This window comes from Lathyrus oleraceus, chromosome 2 (genome assembly GCF_024323335.1).
Source record: "Lathyrus oleraceus cultivar Zhongwan6 chromosome 2, CAAS_Psat_ZW6_1.0, whole genome shotgun sequence".
NCBI lineage: Eukaryota > Viridiplantae > Streptophyta > Magnoliopsida > Fabales > Fabaceae > Lathyrus > Lathyrus oleraceus.
This window is the reverse complement of record NC_066580.1, coordinates 302015622-302033126: the sequence shown is the minus strand read 5'-3', so window position 1 is coordinate 302033126 and position 17505 is coordinate 302015622. Positions and strand designations below refer to the sequence as shown.

The following is a 17505-nucleotide window of genomic DNA, read 5'->3' as shown; positions in this document are numbered from 1 at the left end:
GTCAGCCGTACAACAAAATCAATTTTCAGGTAGTCCCACGGAGGACTCGAACCTACATTTGTCTGTGTTTTTGCAATACGCAGACACAGGGAAAGCAAATAGTGTCATCCTAAAGCTATAAGACTACGTCTTTTCTAATTCTCATTAAGAGATAAAGCTAGAGCTTGGCTCCAGTCTCTACCATCCAACTCTGTCACTATGTGGAACGAGTTGAAGAAAGTTTTCTTAGCACGATATTTCCCATCTAGTAAGACGACTATGCTAAGAGCCCAAATAAACAGATTTAAACAAAAAGATAATGAATCACTTTTTGAAGCTAGGGAGAGATACAAAGACATGATGACGCTTTGTCCACATCACAGTCTAGAAGAATGGTTGATCATCCATACCTTTTACAACGGTCTCTTGTACAACACATGATTGACAATAGACGCCGCAACAGGTGGCACACCGATGGATAAACCCTACAATGAGGCCTATCAACTTATCGAAAGTATGACCCAGAATCATTACCAGTGGGTGTCGCTACCGGGATTTCACGATAACGAAACCGGGACTAAAGAGATGCCAAAGAGAGGCAAAGTCAGAAGAGTCGCCACCGAATTTTATTTAGTTTACCTCTATCAGAGAGGAGAGGGGAAATAGTCGATAAAACCCTCGGAAAAGAGACGCGCACGGGAAGCGCTAAAAGAGAATAAGGAATCGGTCTCATAACCGAGATTTGGGTTCGGAAGTCGGTTACGTAAGGGGAAGGTATTAGCACCCCTTACGTCCATGGTACTCCATGGGAACCATTTGGGTTATTTTACATACATGGGATTTATCTATTATTGTTTTATTTTCAAAAGAATGTGTGAAAGAAGGGGGTGAGGAATCAGAGCTCCGTAGTTCGGAGTAGAAAATGTTTGTGTGTTGGTTGATTTTACCTTTGAGAAAAGGGTTTTCGGGATGATGCCCTAAGGCACAAAAATGAGTTTGATGAGTTGTATTGTTTTTACCTTGAATAAGGGTTTTATGAAAGAATGTTTATGATTGTTTTGTACTAAAGTCTATGGGCGGAGGTGATTATTCTAGACAACAAGCCAAGCGTCTTGTGTCCAAAATAATCAGAGTAAGGGTAGGAATGCTCCATTCTCACTCATTCTCCACCACTTAAGGCTCGTGGTGCACAATAACAATCGTAATTATTAAGTGTTTTGAATTTGATTATGAAAATGCCACTTGACGTTGAATCAAGGGTTTGTTTATTTGATAATGAAATTTGGCTTATGCAACATGAATGCAAAGTAACCAACAAGAAATTAAAGAGTCTCATAGTAAGGTAGCCCAAGAGAAAGCCTTTTGTGTGCAAAAGTGACCTAAGTGTAAGACCCCAATTTTGTCCCTAAGATCCCTCATGGCACCATATCATAGCATTGCATAGCCTCAAGGATCATTGAGCACCTTGCCTTCCTTCCCTGTGGGTGGGATATCTCCTGAGAGTGGTTCTTGATCACCAAGCATTGCTTGCATTTGTATATCATTGCTTTTCTTTTAATCACTAACCAAAAAAGTACCAAAAATATGTCATCTAACATTTGTCTTGCAGCTTAAGCAGTCAACAGGTCAAGGCACAATCAAGTGAATCCTTTGTGCAAGAGATGAGGGTTCCATTGAGATATGGATCATGTTATCATTATTTTGAGCTTATATGAGCTATAGGTCCATTTTGGAGCAAATTCCACAAGTGGCAAAGGCCCAAGTTCATCAGAATATTTTCAGGTCATCTAAGGACCAATACAAGTCAACTGAAAGTCAACTGAGGGCTTTGAGTGTGAGAATTGAATTTATTCATCCCATTCATGTTCAAATAAGGATTATTCATCATGTCAAATATCTACATTGAAGAATTTGAAGCCAGTGCAAAAGTTTCCCAAAATGGAAAGTGACATGTAATTTCAAGTTTCCAAAAATGGAAAGTTTTTGGATCAAATTCAACTTGACTTTCCAACATCAAAGAAGCTTCAAATGAATTTTTGTCCAACATGAAAGTTGAATATCTCTCTCTCCCATTTGCAAAAAGTCCAAGATCATGAGCATCTGATGAATGGTTAAGGAGATATGATCCAATCATTGCCAAGTGTGCATGGAACTTCAAAAGGCCATAACTTTTGACTCATAACTCCAAAATGAGTGCCTCTTTTTGCATATTGCTCCTTATGACCTCTAATTTCCAAATCCATCATTACATTGCATGGAATTTCATCACATGACCATTTGCTCCTTCATGAACATTTTGGAGGGAAATTTGCAAATTTGAATTTGGTGCATCATATGAACAAAATACCATTGCCATTGTGCTTATGAGATGATTTTAAGTGAAATTGATCATGCATGTGGTACTGTTCACGTCCAATTCTCCATGCACCTCCACACTTTCCAATTTTGGTCATGCACCTTATTTTTGCTAATCTCTAATTAACCAATTGCTAATTACATTTTCAGTAGGATTAACACATGGTATAAATGCTAAATCCTAACAGAATTGTTCATTATTCATCCTTTCTAGATCTAGATTCAAGTTCCCTCCAAAATTTTCTCTCAATTAAAACTTGAAAATTCTCCACATAGCATAGCAATTTTCTTCCATATTCCGGTTCATTGAGTGTAGTGGATGAAGAATCAAGCATTGGAACAATGATTTTGGCCAGAATTCGTGCATACTCCAAGCAAGAACATGAAGATGGAAATTGCTATTTGAGCTAGATATAGGCCGTGCCAAGCCTCATTTATTGCATCAAGCTTCAAGTCATCATCTCAGGATTGGATCTGGATCAATTGGAGCCTTGAATCGCTCGTTTTCTCATACTGCTCTTCAAGAGGTTAGAATTTTGAACCTCTTAATTCTTCAAATCATTGCCATGTTTAAGTAGATCTCATCATGCTGAGCATTCTGGTGGTTATAGAATTGATTTTGGTTGTGTATTGACTGAGATATCTGGATTTAAAGTTTTGGATATGAATATGTTTTCATTCGATTCTCTTGATATATGATGAATTAGACCAAAATAATAGTGGATTCATGGTGTACATGTCCTAAGCTTTTGATCGGTATAAGTTTCGCCCGATTCTGGAAATTTTTTCATGCGCGAGCACTGTAGCTCCGCCGTCTTCACGAAGAAGACGGTGGAAACCACCCTATGCGCCGCCGTCTGCAACTAATGTGAGCTGGCTAGGGTTTTGTCCATTTGTGCATGCCTGTTGGCCAAATGATTGGCCTATGTGCTTTGACCGTGTCCACGCGTGGCCTTTGACTGTTGACGCAGGCGCCACCTCATAAATGATACGCCAACGTTTTGAGACGCACCTGCTTCGATTCCCATTGGCAACATTTTGAAATGTTATTTTCTTCAGCGCTTGATTTTTGATGTGAACTTGCTTCGATCCCTGCAGCCAACACATTTTCAAATTAATAAACCATTTCTTCTTTCCCTCCAAATATCATGTATATGTTTCACATTTTATTTAATTATTTTCTTTAACTCAATGTAGTCTGGAAGCCCTGTCGTTTATGTTTGGCAGGCATTTGGCTGAAGTCCTCCTTAAGAGGCAATGTCTGTGATTGTTTATATTTGTGTCGCGTATGTCAAGTCCTCCTAAGTGAAGAGGCGATTGGCAGATAGAAGGGATGTTAAATCCATCCCCTGCTATTCAGTTGAGTCTTTCACTTTGCTCGCACTAAGTGCTGACGCATTTTGAATAAACACCCAAAATCTTGTATATAGAGTCAGTCATTGTGGAATAGAGTTCCTCATTCTGGACTCCCACAACTTCTTTGATTCAAGCTCACCCCGGCTAGGGTTAAGAGCTATGAGGTCTAATCCTCATCTCCCATTTCATCTGCTCACCCTGACGGTCAATGTCAGTGGTTAAGAGCCTGACACCCCTTCTAGTATTTGGCTTGTTTGTCAAGGTTGATATGACCCCTTGACTAAAGCCCAGCTTTGCTTGAGCGTCTTGGTTGTGTATAGCGTGTGATAATTGATTGCTTGTTTGCTTATTTGTGCATCATTCATATGTTTGTTTTGCATTTGTTATGTGTTTTCTTTTGAGGAGTCAGATGTAAGACCATTAATTGGCTATCTGTTTCCTGTTCCTTTTGGGGAGCTGGATATAAGACCATTGATTGGCACTCCATTTCCTATTTCGTTTTGTTTGAGGAGTCAGGTGTAAGACCATTGATTGGCTATCTGTTTCCTGTGTTTGTTTCTTTGTGGAGTCAGATGTAAGACCATTGATTGGCTATCTGTTTCCTATTTTGTTTCTTTGTGGAGTTAGATGTAAGACCATTGATTGGCTATCTGTTTCCCATGTTGCTTTGTGGAGTTGGACGTAAGACCATTGATTGGCACTCCGTTTCCCATTTGTTTTCGGAGTTGGATGTAAGACCATTTATTGGCAATCCATTTCCAGTTTTGTTGCTCTCTTATGAGACCTTACTTATTTGCTTTTGCCTTGTGTTGCCTAATTCCAAAGGAACTTCCTTGGATCATTTCTATGATTTTGAGAAAGCAATCCTGCCTGTGGCTTTGTCCCTTAACCTTAACCCTCACCCTTTTGTGATTAATCTTGAACCTTGTTTTCATCTTTAACCCAAACCAGAAAACTTTTGTGCAAACATTTTCACTTGTTTTCGAAACTAGAAACCTAGGCCTTAAGCCTTTGATTTTCAAACTTCATTTTCACTAATACTCATTGTGAATGAACTTTAATGTCAACTTTGACTTCATTTTGTGAATAATACTAATTGGTTAATTCAACCCATTCAATTGTTTTTGTGGCCCTTGTCCACTCGTTAATCATGTTTTCATGCATTAGCCCTAGATCTGAATTATCATAGTGGTTGATGTAAATCTCACCACATCCTTAGTGATTGAATTATAAGACTTCCATGCTTATTATAGGGTTAACCCCTCACTAGCGTGTCGAAGCTGTTCTCACATGGTGGATTGTTGGTTCAGGTTGAGTTTTCTCCCGTTGATAATGAAAGACCTTAGGGCTTTTGCTTAAAATCAATCCACTTAATTTTTGGAAATCTTTTAGCCGAACTACGACGTTTTGATCCTTATCTTTCATGAAAAGGTACGTAGGAAATGGATTCATCCATTCAAACACAAAAATAATAAACTTGTATATTCTTCTCTCATCCCTTCAATCAATGTTTGCACAAAATAATTTCATAAACAAATAATTTTACAACAAGTTGTGAAAAGAGGTTCCCTAGGAGTACCTAGGATGCATTGGGTGCCTAACACCTTCCCTTTGCATAATTACCCCCTTACCCAGATCTCTGTACCCCTTTTATTAGTTTTCTTTGTAAAACTTCTTAGGCTTTTGTTCGCTTTCTAGCCATTCCTTTGGATAAATAGAAGTGCGGTGGCGACTCTATGTTTGTATGCTTTGCTTTTGATTTAGTCAATAAATCTAAAAGTGACGAATACACCGCTACAGAAAAGTGGCGACTCTGCTGGGGAACTATCTCCTAGTGAGTTTGCCTACTTTTCACACTTGTTGTGTTATATTGTTTATGACATATTTTTGGTGCAATTTGGGATTACTGTATTGATTGTAATGCTTGAATTGCTTGATATATCAATTTCTTGCTTGCTTGGTGATCTATGTGAGATGAGTTCTATACCCGAACTCGAGTGCCCCTTATGATAGGAGAATGGCATAGTCTCGTCGACTTGTGTGGAGTTATTCCTTAGCAAGTTGACTTGCGAGTCCATTCACTTGGTGGAGGTCATGTTGGATTAATGATGTCACACAAGTCATTTGTGGTTAGGCATTATTCTTTCAATATGTGCCGTAGAAGCCAAGGACCTTAGTTTACCAAGCTCATCTTGGCCTATTTTTAGGATGTAGTGCGGAGGTCGTTCAAATGTCAGATTTGATGCGATTGTTACGCGATACTACACTCATAAGAGTCTCTCTTGAGAATATTTTTGGAATACGAGTATTCGTTCCTCCGACAATATTCGAAAGATGGGATGATGACTATGGGAACCTCTGGTAGAACATGTTCGGCAGGTTTAAACCATAGTACACTCCCTTTGGGTGGTTCTTAACCGAGACTCCATGCTCGTGACTCACAACAAACCCGTGATTCATGGTTGAATTGTTCGTATATCGTTAATATCAATGGAACTTGGGTGTCGATAAGGTGAAAACCATAATCCACCAAAATGGATGATTGATATTAGGGATAATATGAACCATCCCATGACCTTTGTCTGGTGTGCTTTGCTTGATCCTTGAGTGTGATTGTTGCATTCATGCATTCATGCATTCATCTGCATCCATATCATCAAAAAATGAGAATTTTTTTTTCAAGGAACTTAAGGGGTTTCTTTGCAAAAATTTTCAGACATGGAAAGACAAAGAATTATTCAAGGAGATATTTCCATATGCAATAAAATGATTAATATTTCAAAGTTTGCAAATAAAACCCTCGAGTTCCTTTGAAATAAAAACAAATCATATGCACCAGCATTTCATGCATCATTTGCATAAGCAGGTGTCATTCTCAGCCTCTGGTCTTGTGGTCTGACTGTGTTGCTCTTCATTTGTTTTGAAGACAAGCTGACTCGCCGGTACTACACCAGAGCCAACTTTGCCAGATTGATGGATCATCTTGAGCAAGAGAACTGTGAACTCAAAGAGGAATTGCCAGACTAAGTGCTTTTGATGGATTTATTCCTGGTTAGCCACTTGTCTTCCTTCTAATACATTGATGCTGAGGATGAAGTTGGAACTCCTTTCCAAGATTTATCTATATCCGAGCCTGTTGAGAAGAGGTCTCCTTCATTTGCTTCCTATCGAGATGCGAAACTGGCCATTGAATGTGGTGCAGTTGCTGGGTTAGGAAAAATGATCGAGCTTGAAGATAATAAGTCCCGGGCTGGCATTGGCTATTCTTCTGGGGTCTTCAACGACAAAGGACTGTTCAAGAGTGGAGGTTTCATCCACGCCGATCAAGCTGACGAAGCTGCTGCTATTCTGGAAGAAGATGTAGAGAATACTGACAACTTTGTCATCCCTGGAGGGATCTGCCACAATTGGGTCGCTGTGGATGTTCCTACGGTCATTCATAAGTCAGCGTAATATGTTTGCTTTGTTTAAAAACCCTTCTCCCATGCCAAAAGGAGAAGTGATGACATTGTTGGCATCATATATACAATGATATTTCATTCAATAAATTCATGTTAAACATTTGTTTTTCCAATTGTTTTCACTTTTTGCTTTTTGCATGAAATCGGTGATCACAAAAAACCCTAAAAACAAGAATAAAGCAATCTTTTCATCTGCATAATGATTTGTTTGTTTAAATTCTAAAGCTTTTTATTATCCAAAATCATTATGCAGGTTGATTCTAAAACCCATTGAACATAATGATCCAACGCCATCTCCCAATTGTGGATTCCCTATATTCGAAGAAGAGGAAGATGATGTTGAAGGGAATTCCTGACGAGATTACCCGTCTTCTTGAGTATGAAAAGAAGATCATTCGGCTGCATCTTGAGAATCAGCAAAAACAGTTAAACTGGGGCATTACAAATGTAATAAAAAAAAGAGAGGGGTGAAAAACAAAGTGAAAAAACAAAATCAAAATAAAAAAATAAAAAAAATAAAATACAAATAAAAGAAAAATGATACCCTCAAACCCCTAGTTGGCTGATGCTGAATGGATTCAGAGTCGTTATGACCAACTGAATTTGATTGAAGAGAAACGATTGACTGCCATGTGCCATGGTCAGTTATATCAGCAGAGAATGAAGAAAGCATTCGATAAGAAGGTCAAGCCTCGTGTGTTCCGAGAAGGTGACCTTGTGCTCAAGAAAGTCTTGTCTTTCGCGCCCGATTCCAGGGGCAAGTGGACTCCAAACTATGAGGGTCCATATGTTGTTAAGAGAGCCTTTTCAGGCGGAGCTTTGATGCTTACAACAATGGATGGGGAGGATTTCACTCGTCCTGTGAATTCAGATGCAGTCAAGAAATACTTCGCCTAAAAAGAAAAACAGAATAGCTCGCTAAGTTGAAAACCCAAAAGGGCGGCTTAGGCCAAAATGAGCGTCTCGGTGGTTAACCCGAAAGGGCGATCCAGGCAAAAATTAGAGACATGAAAAAATGAATTTGCATCCCGCTAGATTGAGTACCTCACCCTGGGGCAATCTAGGCAAAAATTAGGGATTTGGCAAGTAACTGCATCCTGACAAGACTTTCTGTTTCACAGCTGTCTTTTCGTCAGAGATTCTCGCTCAGTCATCATCAACTGAAGCTTCAAATACATCGGATTCAAATTGGTAGAGAAATGGTCATTATGTTCAATGTAGCCCTCTTCCAATATATATCACCGATTTCAAATTTGTACAGATCTATGGAGTCTTGCCATTTGCAGACTACCATTCCATCAAATAAATTTGAGCTTTTATCCATTTATTTGCAGTCTTATTTGTTTCAATTCAACAAATGTTTTGCATGTTTTATTTGATAAAATGTCATTGTTTTAAACAAATAAATTTTTTCAAAAATTGTTTTTAAACAAAGTGAACATTCACAATGATGAAAGGATACTTAAGAAACTCTCAGTGCTCTCCCAAGGGTGGCATGATTTCCAACAGGGTAAGACTTTTGTTCATATTCCTGGTATGGCTGTATCCTCTTTCTCTATATTGTTGTTGGGGTTTCTCCCCAAGCAGAGCTTCTGTTGAGATTTTCTCCCCCGAGCAGGGTGTTTGTTGGGATTTCTCCCGAACGGATTTTTTGTTGGGCAGAGCCTTTATTATGACTCCTCCCCATTAGAGTGCTGTTTGAATGCTTTCGTGGGTCAGTCCCAAGCAGAGTGTTTGTTGAAGACTTCAACTTTCCTCTCCAGCATTATTCTCTCCCCAGCATGGGTGCTTTTCTTTGGAAGACTCGGTAGTTGGTGGGTTGACATCCCAGTACTTCGTCATTTCCTCGGATAGATCCCCAGCGGAGTTGTTGGCATGATGAACTTCATCTCTGTTATCTATCCCCATCAGAGATCTGGTTGCTTCCTGGCATCTCTGATCCCTAGCGTGAGTTGCTGTTGTGGCGTTTCTGCCTGTGCATTGAACTCTTTTCTCCGGTTGTGACTGACGATCCCTCCAGAAACCTCTTTAGGCCTTCCTCCCCTGCAGAGATTTGGTGATTTCCTCATATCTTCGATCCCCAGTAGAGTTGCTTGTGTGGCAGTATCTAGTGGTGTGATCTTTTCTCCCTCAGTGGGTTTCCCCCAGTGGAGTTGTTTGGAGTTGTTTTTGTGGCAGTTCTTGCCCGTGCAGTGAGCTCCTCTTTCCCAGTTGAGACTGATGATTCATCCTTGCAGATGATTTGGTTGTCCCTGATCCCGTCAGAATTGTTTATTCTCTGGTGATCATGGCTTTCTCTCCTTTGGTGTAGTACCGGGCCTTTGATTCCTGGACCTGTTTGTGTTAGAAATGTCTGTTTTGTCAGCATTCATCAAACATAAATTACGCATATTCATGCATATTTTCAACATTCAGATATTCATGTTGCATTATTTGCCATATATCTTTTGTTTGTTGTCTCCTGCTAATTGGTAATGTGGATCTCCCCAGTAGATCTCTCCGAGCAGATGTCGGGTGTTTAATCTCTCAATATAGAGTTCGCCCCATAAGCAGAAAGTGTCTATCCTTTCCTGCCATTTCCCCCACTGAGATATTTCCTCGTGGATGACGGTTGTTTCCGTTTCCTCCCAACACATATATTGGGATGGGTTTTCCCTTTTGAGTTCTTTCCTCATTAGGGCGAGTCTTGATTCAATTTGCCTTTTTGGTTTGATCCTGAATTGGCCTTTTGTGACTGTCTCTTGTGCTTCCCTGCGGTATAAATGAATAGTTGCTCAGTAACCGACAATCATTCACTTTGTCCTCAGCTGAATTTTGGGCTTCTACCCAGTAACCGGTAGTTATAAGTCCTATTCTTTGTGGTTTTCTACCCAGTAACCGGTAGTTGTAAATCCTATATACCTTTTTTCCCGCTTTGCGGAATCTGTGGTTGTTTACCCAGAGATTGGTATTTGTGAACCTTTTGTTCCTCAGCAAGAGTCGGTGGTTTTCTACCCAGTATTCGGTAGTTGTAAATCCTATTTTCTTGCTCTCCAGCAGAGTTTGTGGTTTTCTACCCAGTAACTGGTAGTTATAAACCCTATTTGTTTTCCCCGTGCGGAGTTGTGATCCTTTCGCTCCCCACGCAGAGGCTTTGGTTTCTACCCAGTATTCGGTAGTTGTAAACCCTACCTTTTTTATCCTCATCAGAGTCTTGGCTTCTACCCAGTAACCGGTAGTTATAAGTCCTATCCTTATGATTTTCTACCCAGTATTCGGTAGTTATAAATCCTACTTTCATCCCCTAGCAGAGGTAACCTTTGTGGTTCATCCTGGTTGATGGCGGATTTTGTGGTTTTCTACCCAGTATTCAGTAGTTGTAAATCCTATGTGGTTGTTTTCTCCCTATCGGAGTCTGTGCTTTCCTGTGGGATAGATGGATAATTGCTCAGTAATCGGCAATCATTCGCCTTATTCTCAGCTGAGTCTTTGGTCTTCTACCCAGTATTCGGTGGTTGTAAATCCTAATCTCTCCCCTTTGCAGAGTTAACCTTTTGTGGCTCATCCTAGTTGATGACAGTTACTCGTCCGTGGTTTTCTACCCAGTATTCGGTAGATATAATCCCCTCTTTATGGTTATCTTCATCCAGTATTCGGTGTCGATATTCCCTCCTTCTTGTGGATAATTTCCGTATGCTAGCAATTTTATCCTCAGCGGGTCCTTTCACCGTTTGCCAGTGATTTGTTCCCCGGATCATTGATTTTTTATCAATGCATCCCAGTGAGTCCTCTTTCATTTTACCCTTTTGTTGGTAATGATTGTTGCTCCCTTTGACCGGTCATCATTATATACCTAGTTTTGGTATCCCGATGCCTTTCTGTTCGGATGATTTATCCTTTATTAACCAAGTAACCGGTATCCCTAGTGTTCCTTCCTTTCTGCTCCCTATTATGACCTCGGTCCCCTGTGGAGTCAGATTTTCCTGAGTTGATATACCTTTTTCAGGTCTTCCTCAGATGTTTGGTCGATTGATATCTCTCACCCGTACACAGGTCTTAGATATTCATTCTTCCTGAGCTTGTTACCCAGTAACCAGTAACGCCTCATCCTTTTGCTTCCTCTGGAGAGTCTTTGTTAGACATTCCCCAGCGGAGTTTCTGTTGTGATTCACCCTTTTGCTGTATTGGCGTTTTCCTCAATATATGCAATTTTCCCCAGCAGGGAGGTTCTGTGTGAATCTTTCCCCTGCCTGAGTCCGGATTTTTATCCGAAGTATCCTTTGTGGATAGTTTTGCTGTATTAGCATTTTCCCCAATACACGCATCTTTGAGTCAGCTTGAGTCTTTCCATTGGATGTGTTTCCCTTTGGAACTCTTTTCCCCCAGTGTCAGTCCTTTACTCCCCAGTAAAGTTTCCAATTTCAAGTCGTGTCCTGCTCGCGCATTATTTTCTTTTCTTATCCCCATAAGAGTCCCGTCAGAGTCTCTGTCCCACTAGGAAATGCATCATTCCTGTGGATTTGTCTTTTCTCCTGATTTTCTTTTCTTCTTTGTGGACACATATCTCCACAAAGTTTGTTTGATTTGCATTCATACATTTGCATCATGAGGTCTCTAGGGACCAAAATTTGTCTCATTGTTGTTATTTAAGCCCATTCTACCGCTTCGAGATGAAGATTTTAAGCTTCACTTCTCCGGGTAGAATGACCTTAAATAGGGGCATCTGTAAGACCCCAATTTTGTCCCTAAGATCCCTCATGGCACCATATCATAGCATTGCATAGCCTCAAGGATCATTGAGCACCTTGCCTTCCTTCCCTGTGGGTGGGATATCTCCTGAGAGTGGTTCTTGATCACCAAGCATTGCAGCTTAAGCAGTCAACAGGTCAAGGCACAATCAAGTGAATCCTTTGTGCAAGAGATGAGGGTTCCATTGAGATATGGATCATGTGATCATTATTTTGAGCTTATATGAGCTATAGGTCCATTTTGGAGCAAATTCCCCAAGTGGCAAAGGCCCAAGTTCATCAGAATATTTTCAGGTCATCTAAGGACCAATACAAGTCAACTGAAAGTCAACTGAGGGCTTTGAGTGTGAGAATTGAATTTCTTCATCCCATTCATGTTCAAATAAGGCTTATTCATCATGTCAAATATCTACATTGAAGAATTTGAAGTCAGTGCAAAAGTTTCCCAAAATTGAAAGTGACCTGTAATTTCAAGTTTCCAAAAATGGAAAGTTTTTGGATCAAATTCAACTTGACTTTCCAACATAAAATAAGCTTCAAATGAATTTTTGTCCAACATGAAAGTTGAAGATCTCTCTCTCCCATTTCCAAAAAGTCCAAGATCATGAGCATCTGATGAATGGTTAAGGAGATATGATCCAATCATTGCCAAGTGTGCATGGAACTTCAAAAGGCCATAACTTTTGACTCATAACACCAAAATGAGTGCCTCTTTTTGCATATTGCTCCTTATGACCTCTAATTTCCAAATCCATCATTACATTGCATGAAATTTCATCACATGATCATTTGCTCCTTCATGAACATTTTGGAGGGAAATTTGCAAATTTGAATTTGGTGCATCATATGAACAAAATACCATTGCCATTGTGCTTATGAGATGATTTTAAGTGAAATTGATCATGCATGTGGTACTGTTCACGTCCAATTCTCCATGCACCTCCACACTTTCCAATTTTGGTCATGCACCTTATTTTTGCTAATCTCTAATTAACCAATTGCTAATTACATTTTCAATAGGATTAACACATGGTATAAATGCTAAATCCTAACAGAATTGTTCATTATTCATCATTTCTAGATCTAGATTCAAGTTCCCTCCAAAATTTTCTCTCAAATAAAACTTGAAAATTCTCCACATAGCATAGTAATTTTCTTCCATATTCTGGTTCATTGAGTGTAGTGGATGAAGAATCAAGCATTGGAACAGTGATTTTGGCCAGAATTCGTGCATACTCCAAGCAAGAACATGAAGATGGAAATTGCTATTTGAGCTAGATCTAGGTCGTGCCAAGCCTCATTTATTGCATCAAGCTTCAAGTCATCATCTCAGGATTGGATCTGGATCAATTGGAGCCTTGAATCGCTCGTTTTCTCATACTGCTCTTCAAGAGGTTAGAATTTTGAACCTCTTAATTCTTCAAATCATTGCCATGTTTAAGTAGATCTCATCATGCTGAGCATTCTGGTGGTTATAGAATTGATTTTGGTTGTGTATTGACTGAGATATCTGGATTTAAAGTTTTGGATATGAATATGTTTTCATTCGATTCTCTTGATATATGATGAATTAGACCAAAATAATAGTGGATTCGTGTTGTACATGTCCTAAGCTTTCGATCGGTATAAGTTTCGCCCGATTCTGGAAATTTTTTCATGTGCGAGCACTGTAGCTCCGCCGTCTTCACGAAGAAGACGGTGGAAACCACCCTATGCGCCGCCGTCTGCAACTAATGTGAGCTGGCTAGGGTTTTGTCCATTTGTGCATGCCTGTTGGCCAAATGATTGGCCTATGTGCTTTGACCGTGTCCACGCGTGGCCTTTGACTGTTGACGCAGGCGCCACCTCATAAATGATACGCCAACGTTTTGAGACGCACCTGCTTCGATTCCCATTGGCAACATTTTGAAATGTTATTTTCTTCAGCGCTTGATTTTTGATGTGAACTTGCTTCGATCCCTGCAGCCAACACATTTTCAAATTAATAAACCATTTCTTCTTTCCCTCTAAATATCATGTATATGTTTCACATTTTATTTCATTATTTTCTTCCAACTTCAAAAAATCATTAAAAATTGAAAATGCATCCAAATAATTCCAAATTTTTTCTCACAGGTTCCATGAAGTGTCTATTATTTTATGATGTGGTTTTCTGATTTTTATCATTTCTGGATTTTTGATTGTGGACTGTTGATTGAACATGTATGCAAAATGTACCATGCTTCATTCATTCTATTGTGAAATGCTCAATAATGATCCAATTGCCATGAAATTTTATATGCTGGTTCCCAACATGTTGTATGATTTTTGAGGCTTGGTTGTGCATTTTTCTCATTTTTCATCTCTGTTTTAGACACATGATTGCATGGTGTGACAATGTGTGTCACACAATTTGATGTCATACTTGTGCATTTTCATTTTTAGGTCAAATGAGCTCTGTTGACTCTAATTTTTGGCATGATGATTGTATTTGACATGTTGTATGCACATAAAAATTTTCATGGTTGTTTGATTCATTTCTGTTTTAATATGGAATTTTGATTCTTAATGTCCAATTGTGTGCTTTGAAATTGCCTTTGCCTTTTCTTGCTCACTACATGACTTTGCTTAATGATTTTGATTTGGTACTTTTTAGGAAATGTTCTTACTTGTTTAAATGTGATTCATGTTGAGTATTGGTTATTGTTTTGACTTTTTGCTTCACCTTTGACCCTAGGCTTTGCCCTAGAGGTTTGTACTCACAATTTGAGCTTTGCCTTTCAGGTTCAAGCAATAAGTCCTAATGGATGATATGATCTCCTTGCTTGAGATACAATTTGCTTTGTTTAACTAATGTTGATTGTGTTGTAGGTCCTTGGGTGGCTAGCTCACTTGAATTGTTGACTTACATTGTGTATATTGGTTGTCTCACTGTTGACTGTCTGTTTGGTTTGTCTGAATGTGAATATTGACTTGTTTGATTTTCTTACAGGTACTTTAGTAGCTTTAACTCATTACTTGAGTTGCTTTGCTTTGCTTGTGGTTGGCATACCACTCAGGTAATTTCTTTAACTCAATGTAGTCTGGAAGCCCTGTCGTTTATGTTTGGAAGGCATTTGGCTGAAGTCCTCCTTAAGAGGCAATGTCTGTGATTGTTTATATTTGTGCCGCGTATGTCAAGTCCTCCTAAGTGAAGAGGCGATTGGCAGATAGAAGGGATGTGCAATCCATCCCCTGCTATTCAGTTGAGTCTTTCACTTTGCTCGCACTATGTGCTGACGCATTTTGAATAAACACCCAAAATCTTGTATATAGAGTCAGTCATTGTGGAATAGAGTTCCTCATTCTGGACTCCCACACCTTCTTTGATTCAAGCTCACCCCGATCAGGGTTAAGAGCTATGAGGTCTAATCCTCATCTCCCATTTCATCTGCTCACCCTGACGGTCAATGTCAGTGGTTAAGAGCCTGACACCCCTTCTAGTATTTGGCTTGTTTGTCAAGGTCGATATGACCCCTTGACTAAAGCCCAGCTTTGCTTGAGCCTCTTGGTTGTGTATAGCGTGTGATAATTGATTGCTTGTTTGCTTATTTGTGCATCATTCATATGTTTGTTTTGCATTTGTTATGTGTTTTCTTTTGAGGAGTCAGATGTAAGACCGTTGATTGGCTATCTGTTTCCTATTCCTTTTGGGGAGCTGGATATAAGACCATTGATTGGCACTCCATTTCCTATTTCATTTTGTTTGAGGAGTCAGGTGTAAGACCATTGATTGGCTATCTGTTTCCTGTGTTTGTTTCTTTGTGGAGTCAGATGTAAGACCATTGATTGGCTATCTGTTTCCTATTTTGTTTCTTTGTGGAGTTAGATGTAAGACCATTGATTGGCTATCTGTTTCCTATTTTGTTTCTTTGTGGAGTTAGATGTAAGACCATTGATTGGCTATCTGTTTCCCATGTTGCTTTGTGGAGTTGGACGTAAGACCATTGATTGGCACTCCGTTTCCCATTTGTTTTCGGAGTTGGATGTAAGACCATTTATTGGCAATCCATTTCCAGTTTTGTTGCTCTCTTATGAGACCTTACTTATTTGCTTTTGCCTTGTGTTTCCTAATTCCAAAGGAACTTCCTTGGATCATTTCTATGATCTTGAGAAAGCAATCCTGCCTATGGCTTTGTCCCTTAACCTTAACCCTCACCCTTTTGTGATTAACCTTGAACCTTGTTTTCATCTTTAACCCAAACCAGAAAACTTTTGTGCAAACATTTTCACTTGTTTTCAAAACTAGAAACCTAGGCCTTAAGCCTCTGATTTTCAAACTTCATTTTCACTAATACTCATTGTGAATGAACTTTAATGTCAACTTTGACTTCATTTTGTGAATAATACTAATTGGTTAATTCAACCCATTCAATTGTTTTTGTGGCCCTTGTCCACTCGTTAATCATGTTTTCATGCATTAGCCCTAGATCTGAATTATCAGAGTGGTTGATGTAAATCTCACCACATCCTTAGTGATTGAATTGTAAGACTTCCATGCTTATTATAGGGTTAACCCCTCACTAGCGTGTCGAAGCTGTTCTCACATGGTGGATTGTTGGTTCAGGTTGAGTTTTCTCCCGTGATAATGAAAGACCTTAGGGATTTTCCTTAAAATCAATCCACTCACTTTTTGGAAATCTTTTAGCCGAACTACGACGTTTTGATCCTTATCTTTCATGAAAAGGTACGTAGGCAATGGATTCATCCATTCAAACACAAAAATAATAAACTTGTATATTCTTCTCTCATCCCTTCAATCAATGTTTGCACAAAATAATTTCATAAACAAATAATTTTACAACAAGTTGTGAAAAGAGGTTCCCTAGGAGTACCTAGGATGCATTGGGTTCCTAACACCTTCCCTTTGCATAATTACCCCCTTACCCAGATCTCTGTACCCCTTTTATTAGTTTTCTTTGTAAAACTTCTTAGGCTTTTGTTCGCTTTCTAGCCATTCCTTTGGATAAATAGAAGTGCGGTGGCGACTCTATCTTTGTATGCTTTGCTTTTGATTTAGTCAATAAATCTAAAAGTGACGAATACACCGCTACACTAAGCTAAACAAAGGATAATGGTTTTACAAACATGTCCCCCTAAGGTGGTGCCATGATGCCATTCTTACAACATGCATGTAAGTTACGGATGAAAATCCAAGTGTTTACAAAGTATCACAAAGAGTGATGAAAAGGCCTCCAAGCAAAGGTCCTAAGATGAAATCCTCTAAGTCCAAGTTTATTAAGTGTGGAGTGAATATTTTTGGTCTTTATCATTTTATCATGTTTTTGTTATTTTTAATGTATGATGACAATAAAATAAATAACAAGTAAAAAAACATGCATGATGAGTTTGTACAATGATGATGATAATGAGTACTTGAATGTAAATTACAAGGTAATGACATAAAAGTAAATCACAAGATAAAGAATGACAATATCACAATGGTAATGGTTAGTGAATGTAAATGACACATTAAGGGGTAACTTATCATTGATGCAAAGTATTGAAGATGATTGAAAAATCAACTAAAAATAGATTTGTAACAAAGAAAGTTATACAACTCTAAGTGTGTGGTTAGTGAACAATAAAATAAATTGCAAGGAAGTAAA

The 17505-nt window shown here is 39.0% G+C and overlaps 1 non-coding gene across 1 annotated transcript; it reads right to left on the bottom strand.

The window, feature by feature from the left end:
• Positions 1 to 258: 258 nt before the first annotated feature.
• Positions 259 to 365, bottom strand: LOC127124214 (small nucleolar RNA R71). Its single transcript, XR_007803838.1, has one exon. It is a non-coding gene; the product is annotated as a small nucleolar RNA R71 (small nucleolar RNA).
• Positions 366 to 17505: the final 17140 nt, after the last annotated feature.